This window comes from Zalophus californianus, chromosome 4 (assembly GCF_009762305.2).
Source record: "Zalophus californianus isolate mZalCal1 chromosome 4, mZalCal1.pri.v2, whole genome shotgun sequence".
Taxonomy (NCBI): Eukaryota; Metazoa; Chordata; class Mammalia; order Carnivora; family Otariidae; genus Zalophus; species Zalophus californianus.
The window spans coordinates 189,743,054-189,754,058 of record NC_045598.1 but is presented as its reverse complement, the minus strand read 5'-3'; the positions used below and the strand labels follow the sequence as shown (position 1 = coordinate 189,754,058).

Below are 11,005 nucleotides of genomic sequence, written 5' to 3'. Positions count from 1 at the left end.
AGCCACGGTCCCGTCTCTGAGCCGCGGCCCCATTTAGAGCAGGACAAGCCTTGGCTCAGGGTGCCCAAAGGAGGGGGGGTCTTGCTCAGAGGCGGTTTGTTCCCCAGGGACAGCAGCAACCTGAGGAGGCAGTGAGCACCTCACTGCAAGAGTAACAAAATGGCTCTAGAAAGAGAGTCAGAGCAGGGATCTCTGAGGCCGTCTGGGATGCCACCTCGCTTGCCTCTCTGGACATCTCATGGGGGCCACAGAGCGGCCCGTGAGACTCCAGTCCCCCCCACCCCGTCTGCCGGACTTCTATTCACCCTGCAAAGCCCTGCTCTCTCTTGGCCTCCCCTCCATGGCCACCACCCTTCAGCCCACCCTTGGTGTCACCTCTGTGGGCCCTCCCTGGCCCTCCCTGTCCTGGCACCTGCTTGGTGCTCTCTGAAGACAGAGACCGCCGTGGCAGCCCTGTGCCCCCCCCTTTGCCCTTCTGTGCACTGGGGGCCGCCCCTCTGTGGCGGGCCCCGGGCTCCCGGGCTCCTGCTGCTGGCTCGTCTGGCGTCTTCCGTGGCAGGAGTCTGGGCTGTGAAGAAAGCTATTTTTAGCCTCCGTTATCCCCGTAAAATTATCTTTGTCTCTGTTTTGCCCTGTGCTTGGTACAGTTCTGCCAGAAAATGTCAGTCTGTCTTCACACTCAGGGGAAACGGGGACGAGGGGGACCCCCACCATGGAGTGGGTGGGTGCTGGCTGTGCTGCTCAGAGAACCTCTTCTGATTTCACCTCCGGGGGGGCTCTGCTCTCCTGCTACAGGAGACACCGGCCCCACCTAACAGAGGCCAGGAGGGCCTCGGAGGAAATTCTGACACCTCCCAGCCAGAGGGGCCTGGGGGTGGGACGGTGGCTGGGGGCTGCAGGCTGAGGCCTCACCTGTGCCCCGACTGCGCTCAAAACAGGGCCTGGCCTGGATGAGGTGCACTGAAGCCATCTGTGCAAAGAGTTCTTGTCTGTGAGGATTTGGGCCTGGCCTTGGGGAGCAGACGCTGCTTTCCTCCGATCCCTGGATGAAGCAAGAGCTTGGGGTCCACTCAGACCCCCACATCTCCTGGAGCCTGTCCTTGGCAGGCAGGAACTCTGTGTATTCCTGCTGTTCCTCTAAGCCTCCGAGGAGACCCTAACTGGGTTTGCGCCTTTGAGCAGGTAAATCACTGCTGTGCAGGGCTCCCCATCAAGAACAGATGGGACGTGGCCATGCGCACCACTGCCTGGGGCTGGGATCCTAAGTCCTTCCTTGGGCTGGAGACAGGCATCTGTGGGAACAGAGGCACAGAAGGAGGCTTCTCGGTGGGAGGTGCAGGAGGGGACACGGCCTGGGGCCTGGGGCCTCCGGACCTCAACGCCTCCCCTGAGGTCAGCTGGCACCTCTGACTCCCCCTGGCCGGCCTTCAGGGCCCTCCCTCCACGCTTATTTCTCCCCAGATGCTCATGTTTTGAAGTTGTTGTTCTTTATTTAATGTCTCTCTGCATTTCCACTCTTCTCCCCTGTCCCGTCATCCAGGTGTTGCTATGGAAACCAGGCTGTGGTACCCACGGCATCCTTGATGGATGAGTTTCAGGACCACCTGCGTGTGTGTGCTTGCGTGGAAGGGGGTGTGCGTGCACGTCAGGAGGTGTGCCTGTGTGCGCGTGTGTGGCGGGGGGAGGCGTGCCTGGGGGCTGAGAAGGGCCCCTGCGGTTCGTGGCCTGGAGCAGGAGGCGCAGAGGGAAGGTGGTTGTGGGAAGCCCACAGCGCGCGCTACCCCAGCCTCCGCAGCAGGGGTGTGACCCCATCACGGCCACGGCCCTGCTCCTCACGGCTGCCCCTCCTGGGTGCCGCCGTCCTGGCCGCCCGGCCGCCCGCCGTCCCCGCAGCCCCAGCGGCCTCCCTTCAGCCTTGGCCCCTTGCGGCCCCCTTCCTTCCGCCTGTCTGACTCCAGGGCCTCCCCTCCTTTCCCTCAGGCAGCTTGCGGAGCTGAGTCAGTGCTGGCCTCAGCCCTCCAGCGGTGACGCGGGGTGCCCCGAGCTGCAGGCCCTGCGGGCTCCCTGGGCACAAGGCCTTGCTGTCCTCTGGGCTTTCTCCTGCTCTTCGGCGTCCCCATCTCGGCAGCAGCAGGGCCACCCGGCCTCTCCAGGGCCCTCTGTTGCTCTTGGGATCCAGACCACGGAGCACGGAGGCGAGCTGAGGGGAGAGGGGCCCCCCCGGGGTGGGGGATGGGCTGCGGCACTGGGCTCGGTGCTGCAGTGCTGACAGCAGCCCCCCCCCACCCCTGTCGCCTGTCATCGGCCCCCGCCCACCTGGGAGCTCCGAGCCCGGAGTCCAGATGAGCCGCGTGGGTGGGAGAGGAGAGGCGAGGAGAGCCGCAGGGGCCGGTCTTCTGCCAGCCTCCGGGCTCCTCCCTTCCCGCAGTCCCCCCCCCCCAGCGCCCCCACCAGGCCAGCCAGTGGGGCTGCATGCTTGGGGATGGGATGCAGGCTCAGGGGGGGTCTGACCCACATCGGAGCCCTGGGTCCCAGCAGAGCAGGCTCCCAGGACAGGGCTGTGCCTCCGCAACACGTCCTGCTCCCTGGCTCTGACACCTGACAAAGTCCTTCCCGGTCCTATAGATCACACCTGCCTGAGGACTCTCTCTCCCTCCCCCTCTGGAGTACTTCCTGCACAGGGTCATGCTTTGGATATATTGGGTTAAAAAATGCATAATTAAAATGAATTTCTCTTTATTTTTTATTGTGGCTACTAGAAAATTTTAAGTCACATTTCTGGCGCACGCTCTTTCTGTGGCCATGTGCAGTGTGCCTCACCCAGGCGAGCAAGGCCCCAGGCAGGGGACAGCCCCGGGGAGGGCCGGGGCTGGTTTGCTAAGCCTGACCGCTGGGTGAGGGGGCCGAGTCCAGGGGGTCGCTGCCAGCCAGCCAGGGAGCCCGAGGGACCCCAGAGGGCCCCACGCTCTGGAAGAGGCTCGGCCCCATCTCTGAGAACTCAGCGGGACGTGCTGCCTCACGGCCAGGGGGCCTCGGAGCCACTTCCCAGCGATGCTAGTGGCCGGTCGTGGAAACCCGTCGCGGCGCCCGCTGGCCGGCAGAACGCACGGAGTCTCAAGCACAGGCGTCATCCTGTCTCTTTCGAGCTTGGTCTCAGCATTTCTTCTGCCCGGTGTCTGTGTGCTTCTCTGAGTCTCCCCCGACCTGGTCCTAACAGCTTCCTGGCTTTGACCAAGGCCTGGGGCGGGATGTAAATGCCAGCTCTGACCCCGGTGCATTTCATCTTGGGCAGAAAACCATAGTTCGTGCTTGCCCTCGCCCACAGCGACCCTGGCCCCATTGAGCCTTCCTGGAACCCCACCCTCAGGCACCTCAGAACTCCCTGGAGGGGTTTCCCTGGGGGATTGTCAGCCTGTGAGGCTCCCGCTCTCCCCCTTCTCTCCTCCTGGACCTACCTACAGCCTCCATCTTGGCCCTGTTTTCTGCTGCTCTCACAGCTCTGTGATTGTGGGCTCCCCAAGGCAGGTGGGGGGGCGTGGGTATGCTGGAGTGATCCCACCACCCTTACCTCCTGATCCTCACTGTCACCCGCCCCAAGACTCCAGCATGCCCCCTCCCTCTCGCCCCCAAGTCCCCAGCTCTGGTCCTTGCCTCAGCTCTGAGATGAGTCAGGCCTTCCTAGCCTGTTCATGCAAACCCTCCAGCTGTGTCCCTTCTTCCCCATCGTGCAGGGCCCCTCCTGCGGTGCCCCCCTCCCACAGCACCCCTGTCTTCCAGAGTGCCCCCCTTCTGACGGCCCCTACTCTTTCTCTTCCCTCTCTTCCAAAGGGCTCCTGCTTCCATTTGTCTTGTCCCAGGACAGCTCCCCACCACACACACACACACACACACACACACACACACACACACACACACACACGCAACGCTACCTCGTGTTACATGGTGTTACATTGTTATTCTCCTTCCTTGTTTCAGCTCTTCGTCTTCTTGGGGTTCATTTCATGAAGCTAGCACTACCCTGGCACCAAAACAGACAGAGACAGTATAAGAAAGAGAGAAAGAAAGAAAAGAAAGAAAGAGAGAAAGGAAGGAAGGAAGGAAGAAAGGAAAGGAAGGGGAACACAGATTAATGTCTGTCACAAATATAGGTGCAAAAATCCCTAACAAAATAATAACAAATAGAATTCAGCAGTGTATAAAAATAATCATATACGGTGACCAAGAGGCTTGTTCCTGGGATGCGAGGCGGGCTCAGTATTTGTAAATCAAGCAACGAGGGTGCCTGGGTGGCTCAGTTGGTTAAGCATCCGACCCTTGATTTTGGCTCAGGTCATGCATGATCTCAGGGTCGTGAGATCGAGCCTCAAATCAGGCTCCGTGCTCAGCAGGGAATCTGCTTGAGGATTCTTTCTTCCTCTCCCTCTGCCCCTCTCCCCCTCTAAAAAAAAAAAAAGAAAAAAGGAAAAAGAAAATCAAATAATGTAATTCACCATATTAACAGGCTAAAGAAAATAAAATCACAGGATCATATCACTTGATGCTGAAAAGATAGTTGAGAAAATGTAACACTCAGGTTATGATAAAAACTCAGAAAAATAGGAACAGAAGGGAGCTCTTTCAACCTGATAAAGAGAGTCTACAGGAAACTTATACCCCACACCATACCAGTGGTAAAAGATCAAATGTTTTCCTTCTAAGATCAGGAATACTAGAAGTTCTAGCCACTGAAAGAAGGCAAGAAAAATACATAAAAGACATACACATTTAAAGGAAGAAATAACCCTTCCTTCCTTCCTTCCTTCCTTCCTTCCTTCCTCTTTTTCTTTCTTATACCGTCTCTGTCTGGTTTTGGTGCCAGAGTAGTGCTAGCTTCATGAAATGAACCCCAAGGAGCCAAAGAACTAAGCCAAGGAAAGAGAATACAATGTAACATGATGTAACACAAATAACACTGTCCAATTTATTTATTCGACAGAGAGAGAGAGAGAGAGAGAGCACACAAGTAGACAGAGTGGCAGGCAGAGGGAGAGGGAGAAGCAGGCTTCCCGCTGAGCAGGGAGCCCGATGCGGGGCTCCATCCCAGGAGTCTGGGACCCCATGACCTGAGCCAAATGAAGGCAGACACCCAACCGACTGAGCCAGCCAGGAGCCCCGAGCTGGTCCTTTGAAGGTGCCTGCTGATAGGTGGGGATAATTTCAGCCTTAGCTGGAGGGGTGGCCAAGGACAGAGTGGAGGAATCGTTAAGTGACTGTCAGACTCTGGGGGGTGGAGGGAAATACCCATTTCCTCCCCCACCATGGCTCCACCACGCTCCCTTCCCACAGCTGTCACCTCACGCTGTCAACCAAGGTGGCCCTTGAGGGAGAAACAACACCTTTGTGGTCAGAGCTCCTACAGGCGGGGACTCGTGGGTTATTCCTGATAGGGCAATGCAACATTGCTGCCCCCATATGGTGTTAGTGAGCGTGGTGCCCTACGCTCGGCATCCGGGATAGCTGCGTGGCTGAGGCGGGGAGAAGCTAGTGACGGGCTCCCGGAACCCCGAGCATCTGGCCCAGGGCCCACAGGAAGCCCCACGTGTGGTGGTCTCCTGTCATCTGCATCATCGTTGTCCCTGAGTGCCACTGGTGTCTCTGTGGGGGGCTGGGGGTCCTGACGTGACTTCAGGGGCTCACAGTCAAGTCGGGGGACAGACCCACACTGGCAGACACAGTGCGAAGGGGGTGTCCTAGCAGTGACGGGGGCACGGTGCCCATGGGGCCGGTGACGACAGGGCCAGCCAGTGAAGTGGGCGGGCGGGTCTCCAAGGGATCACCGTGAGTAGAGTATTGTCTCCCCTACAGACCCGCCGGCTGCCTGCTCAACTTCCACACCCCTTCTCTTCCCCACTGAAGCCCTGCTTTTGACTGAAGTGGCCACGCGGCTATCCCCAGAGCCCCTCTCCAGAACCTCGAGTCATGTGGCTCGTTTCTTGCCAATGCAGAGTAAGTCCCTGGGTGGGGCTGACAGGAAAGCGCTTCTTTTCAGCTGACACAGAACCGGTCACCCCTTTTGCCACCGCAATGTGACCTTTTTTGTTTGGTGATGTGACAGTTGGAGCCAAAGCAGCCATCTCGGAGACAAGAGGAAAGAAAAAAAATATCCCATAGTAAGAGGGTAGGAGGAGGCAGGACCCTTGGTGGGGCATGGAGTTTCCAAACTAGCATTGGGCTGCCTGCTCTGAACTTGGGATGGGAGAGGCGGATCCACTTATTTGAGCCACTACTGTTGGGCTGGGGTTAACTTCAGCTGACTGCCGTTCTAACTGGGGCAGGCACAGTCGGTGCCCCCTGCCGTCCTGCTCAGCCCACCTCTGATCCTTGTTGTAGTGGCGACGGCTCCTTGCCTGGCTGCCTTCAAGCTTCCCTCCTTCTTCCTCGCTCCAGGCTCGCTCCAAAGGGCAGGGCTGGCCTGCAGGTGCGGCCGGGAGGTGCAGAGCACTCCGGGGCCCCCAGAGGCAGCCCACAGCTGGCTATGCCCCTCAGAGGGGCCCAGCCCCACCCCAAGCAGATGGCTAGCGGCTGGCCTGCAGCCAGGGACAGGCCTAGCTCCCAGTCCCGGCTCTGACACGTGGGCAGGGGGCACTAGGGAAGGGCAGGGCAGGGCTGAGGCTGGTCAGGCTGACAGGGTGGGGCCGCCGGGGCCCGCCTGACACAGCTGGACATTGCTGGGGTTGGTGGGGACCCCGAGGGAGGAGGCAGGGGGGAGGCAGGGACGTCTTGGTGAGGCTGTTCTCCCAAGCTGGGTCCCAAGCGGGTCGCCGGCCCGCACGCGCCCGCTCAGCGCTGCTCCTGCCGGGCTACTCACTCACTCACTCACTCACTCACTCACTCACTCACTCACTCGGCGCGCACTCACGGAGCACCACGGCGTTGCTAGAAAACTAGGACAAAGTCTGTGTTGCCCCAGGCTTCTTGAAATCTCCCGTGAGTGAGAGAACGCTGAATGGGGCCAGACTGCACAGAAGGACGCTGCAGCCAGTGGGCAAAGAAATCATCGTGGGGGCACCACCCCGAGCTGCCGCCGGGAAGTCTTCCGAGAGGCCGGCCACTGGGCTCAGTGCGCGGTGCTCCTTCGCTGCCCGGCTTGTTCGCGTGCTCGCTCCACTCGCGCAGTGGGAGCCGCGCCCTTCTGCCTGAAATGCCTCCCTCCCGGGCCCCTCCAGCCCTGCCCGCCGGCTTCCTCCTGTTTCGGTACCAGCCACCATCTCCCTGAGCACCCAATCTGAGGACAGAGCCTGGTCCGCAGGGCCCGGGCTCCTCCCTGCCGCCAGCCCTACCCGGGGCACCCTGAGGATCTGCACCCTACTCGTTTCTGGCAGCCTCGTATTTCTGCTGTCTTTTACTGCTCTTCTTGCCCCAGCGCCATTAGCAGCCTTTTGCAAGGAGATGCTCAGCTAATCTGCATCACAACCCTAGGCAGCAACAGCTACTTTACAGGAAACCGAGGCCCAGGGTGGCTCACTAATCTGCCCAAGGCCACACAGCATGTGGAGGAGTCGCAGGTGTGAGCCTGGGCTCTGAGCAGAAGGGGTCCTGTGGGATTTGGCCACAGTCGGGCTGACCACAGGAGGAGCAAGCCCTGGCCCACGTGGCTTGGCCGCGGGCTCCTTGAAGCCGCCCACATCCCTGTCCCTCCCCAGGCTCCCCCTCCTTGGCCCCCTCGGGCCCCACTGGACCCTGGAGAATCACGGTGGAGGAGCCTGGGGCAGCCGGGGACTGTGTGGGCGGGAGCCAGAGCCGAATGTGAGCATGGGACAGCGCTGCTGAGGCCTCTTGCAAAGCCTGGAAGTCGGGAGTCTGATGGAGACCAGATACTGTCTTCCTGCGGCCGAGACCCTGCTCCCTCTGCTTTGAAACCTCACAAGGCTCCCTTCTACCAAAAGGCAAAACCTAAGTCCAGAGCCTTGCATTTGATGAGGATACCAGCCCACTGCCCCCTGCTGTGTGGGCCACGTGAGACCCCCCCCCCCAAGCTCCCCCTTGCAAATACGTTCCTCCCCTGGGCTCTGCCCTTGCACACCACACACTCCTGACACTGGCTGGAGCTTTCCCTGCTCCATGCCTTTGTATGCGGTTCCCATTGCGTGCTGCAATCTGGCAAACTCCTACCTATGCTTCAAGCCTCAGCTCAGATGCCCCTTCCTCCAGGAGTCCTGCCTGGATTCTCCCAGGCAGAACCGGACGGTTTCCGCGGGGCACTTGCCCTTTGGAGAGACTATTCATTTATGAGTCTGTTTCCCTACCAGGCTGAGGCCCTAGGACAGAGCCCGCCTTGGTCACACCTTCTCCTTCCTTTCCCAAGCTGATGGGGGACAGTACATTCTGGGCGTTCAGTTCTCATCTGTTGAATAAGTAAATGAGTCAGATGGTGACAGCCTGTCGCGGGGAGCCGTGGGCTGTAGCAGGACTCGGAGGAGCCTGTGTCTTTCCCTCCCTACCGCTCCCCCCGGGGAGGGACCCATCCATGTGAGATGGTGCGGCCCCCGCCGCCCTGCCCCGTTCCCCAGCCCCCGCGTGGACCTTGGGCAGCAGGGTGCAAAGTCATCGCGGTAAGAGTCACAGGCACAGGGCGAGGCCTGGGCAGAGCCAGTCCCTTGTGACGTGAGCAGCTTGGGCTCCCAGACTCCCGGTGTGACCCGAGGGCTTGTGCTGTTCAGGGCCTTCCTCAGCCCAGGGGCGCCTCCAGATGGGGGTGCGGGTTCCCCCCCACCACTGCTCTGTCCCTCGGTAAATCTAGCTTTCTATACACCGGCTCTGGGTTCTGGCCGTGACAGGTGCGCACGGGGGAACTGGGAGCGAGGTCGGGGGCGTGAGAATGTGCAAGCGTCAGGGGCCTTCTCGGCTGAGGCCCCTCCACTGGGAGGCTCGAGGGCGGACGGCCTCCCGCGGGCTGCCCGGAAGGCCCCGGGGACGGAGCTTCTCCACCAGGTACACGCTGGCCGCCTCCCCGTCCGGATCCCTCTGGCTGTCCGCCTGCAGGAGCTCGTGGCCACTCACCAGTACCGTGACCTTGGCCGGGACAGGGCTTGTCCCCACCCCTCGGCCTGCTCGTCCTGTTCTGTTCACCCCGCACACCTTCTGTTCACCCCGCACACCCCTCCCCACACCAGGGACCTGATTCCACCTCCCGCCCCACCCCTGCCGCTGCGCAGCCACCCTGCCTGCTGTCTCCACAAAGCCTCACGGCTCCAGCTGGGAGTCCTTCTCCCAACCCCACCCTGTTCCCCTCGCCTGCTCCCCACTGCTGCACTGTTACCCCCCTCCCGTGGTGCCCCCACGTCTGTGTGCCCACCCTGCCCCTCCTCTCACGACGGCCCCCCCAAGAGCACCCAGGGTCCTCTGCCCCTCTCTGCGTCCTCCGAGAAGCCTTCCCAGGCTGCACCTGACTCCGTGCCCACGCCGGGGTTGAGGGCCGTCTCTTGCTTCCTCACACCTTCGGTCACCAACCCCAGGCCAATGGCCGCACCACTGGCACGCGCACTCTCCTGTCTAGAAATCGCCCTTCGAGGCCTGGTCAATGCTTGACTTCTGACCCCAGCTAGGAGGGACCTTGCCAGCTCCATCCCCAGGGTCCCCTGAGCCTTGGTCTCCTGCTGGGCCCTCTGCCAGCTCCTGGGGACACGGGACACTGCCTGCCCCGAAGCCCTCTTGTCCAACTGCAGTCATGCCTCAGTTTCCCCCAGCTCCCCTCTCTTCCTCCTCCGGGAAGCCCCCTCCAGGCTGGGCTGAGGGCCTGGGGAAGGGCTGTCAGGGTGCAGGACCCCTTCCCCCAGCCCCCCTGCCATGCTGCCAGCCTTGGGAGGGGGGCATGCCCGCTGAGCACAGGGCCTGGGGGACACTAAGCCCCTTGGCTGGGGGGGAAAACCACTGGTTCCCAGGGCCGCAGCGCCTCCCCACTTCTGCTCAGAACCGCCCCTGGGCAACTTGCTTTACCCTGAAGTGGCAGCCCGCTGGTGGAGGGGGTCCCGGGTGAGGGGTCAGCCGGAGGCCCCACGGGGAGGGGACCGCTGGTCTGCTGGGGCTGGAGGTGGCTCTCCGTCACGGAGCTGCCCTGGGGGCGGTGAGGCGGGAGAAGGGTCCCTTGGGGAGCACACACCAGGAAGGGGCTCAGTTTTCTCAGAGGCCCCTCCCAGGGGCAGGTGGTTCAGCTCGGCCCCCGAGTGCCCTCTGGTCGTGGTCGCGGTGTGCGGTGAAGGGGAGAATGTCACTGAATATGCCTTTGGGCAGGTAGCTCAAGTCTGGATCCATTATATATTCTCCGGGCTTTGGAGGGGACGGCCCCGGGGCTGTGGGAGCTGAGCGCATAGCCACCCTGGGTCGGAGACACATGACCCGGCGACCCAGGAAGCCCAAACCTGGGAATGAACTCAGGCAGGCAGCACCCGCATGATGGTGTGGGGGACATGCCCCCCCCCAAGGGTCTTCATGGTGCTGGGCAGGGGCAAACCCAGGTCTCTCCAAAGAGGAGCTTCTGGAGCCTGGCCTGACCGGCAGCCAGAGGGAGGCCACCTAGGATGGGGCAGGTCCTGCCTTCTGGGGTGGCTGCCACGAGCCAGGGTGGCACCACAGTCCCAGGGCCTGTCTGAGTCAGCGTCCAGCCTGGGGTCCCTCTAGGCCTCAGAGCACCAAAGTCACGGCCTCGTGCGTGGGGAAGGCCCCAACCGCCCGCGGTGTCGGTTGGAGGACGGAATTCTCAGGCCTGCTGGCTGTTGGGGGATGGCCAGCTGGAACCCGAACCTTGGTTCCTGGACTCACTTCCTCAGGAGACGAGTCCCCAGTGAGCCCTGGGGACAGGGACTCTTGACTCACAGCGGTGTCTCTCGGAGGTACCCACCCCCACCCAAGCCCCAGCCGAGCAGTGGTAAACCCCCACTGTCCTTTCTGGGTGCTCCCCAGCTCAGCAGGGCAACCCCCTCCGCCTCCCGGCCCACCTTGCTCGCAACCACGGGCAATATTGACCCCG

General features: G+C 61.5%; 1 long non-coding RNA gene across 2 annotated transcripts; it reads right to left on the bottom strand.

The window, feature by feature from the left end:
* Window positions 1–2,764: 2,764 nt before the first annotated feature.
* Window positions 2,765–10,695, bottom strand: LOC113911240. 2 transcript variants are annotated; one of them, XR_003516406.1, is made up of 3 exons: window positions 9,976–10,695; window positions 3,930–4,018; window positions 2,765–3,238 (listed from the first exon to the last, which is right to left on the bottom strand). It is a non-coding gene; the product is annotated as an uncharacterized LOC113911240 (long non-coding RNA). The 2 variants fall into 2 exon arrangements; XR_003516407.1 differs by lacking the exon at window positions 9,976–10,695 and adding an exon at window positions 6,352–6,463.
* Between the last annotated feature and the right edge of the window lie 310 nt (window positions 10,696–11,005).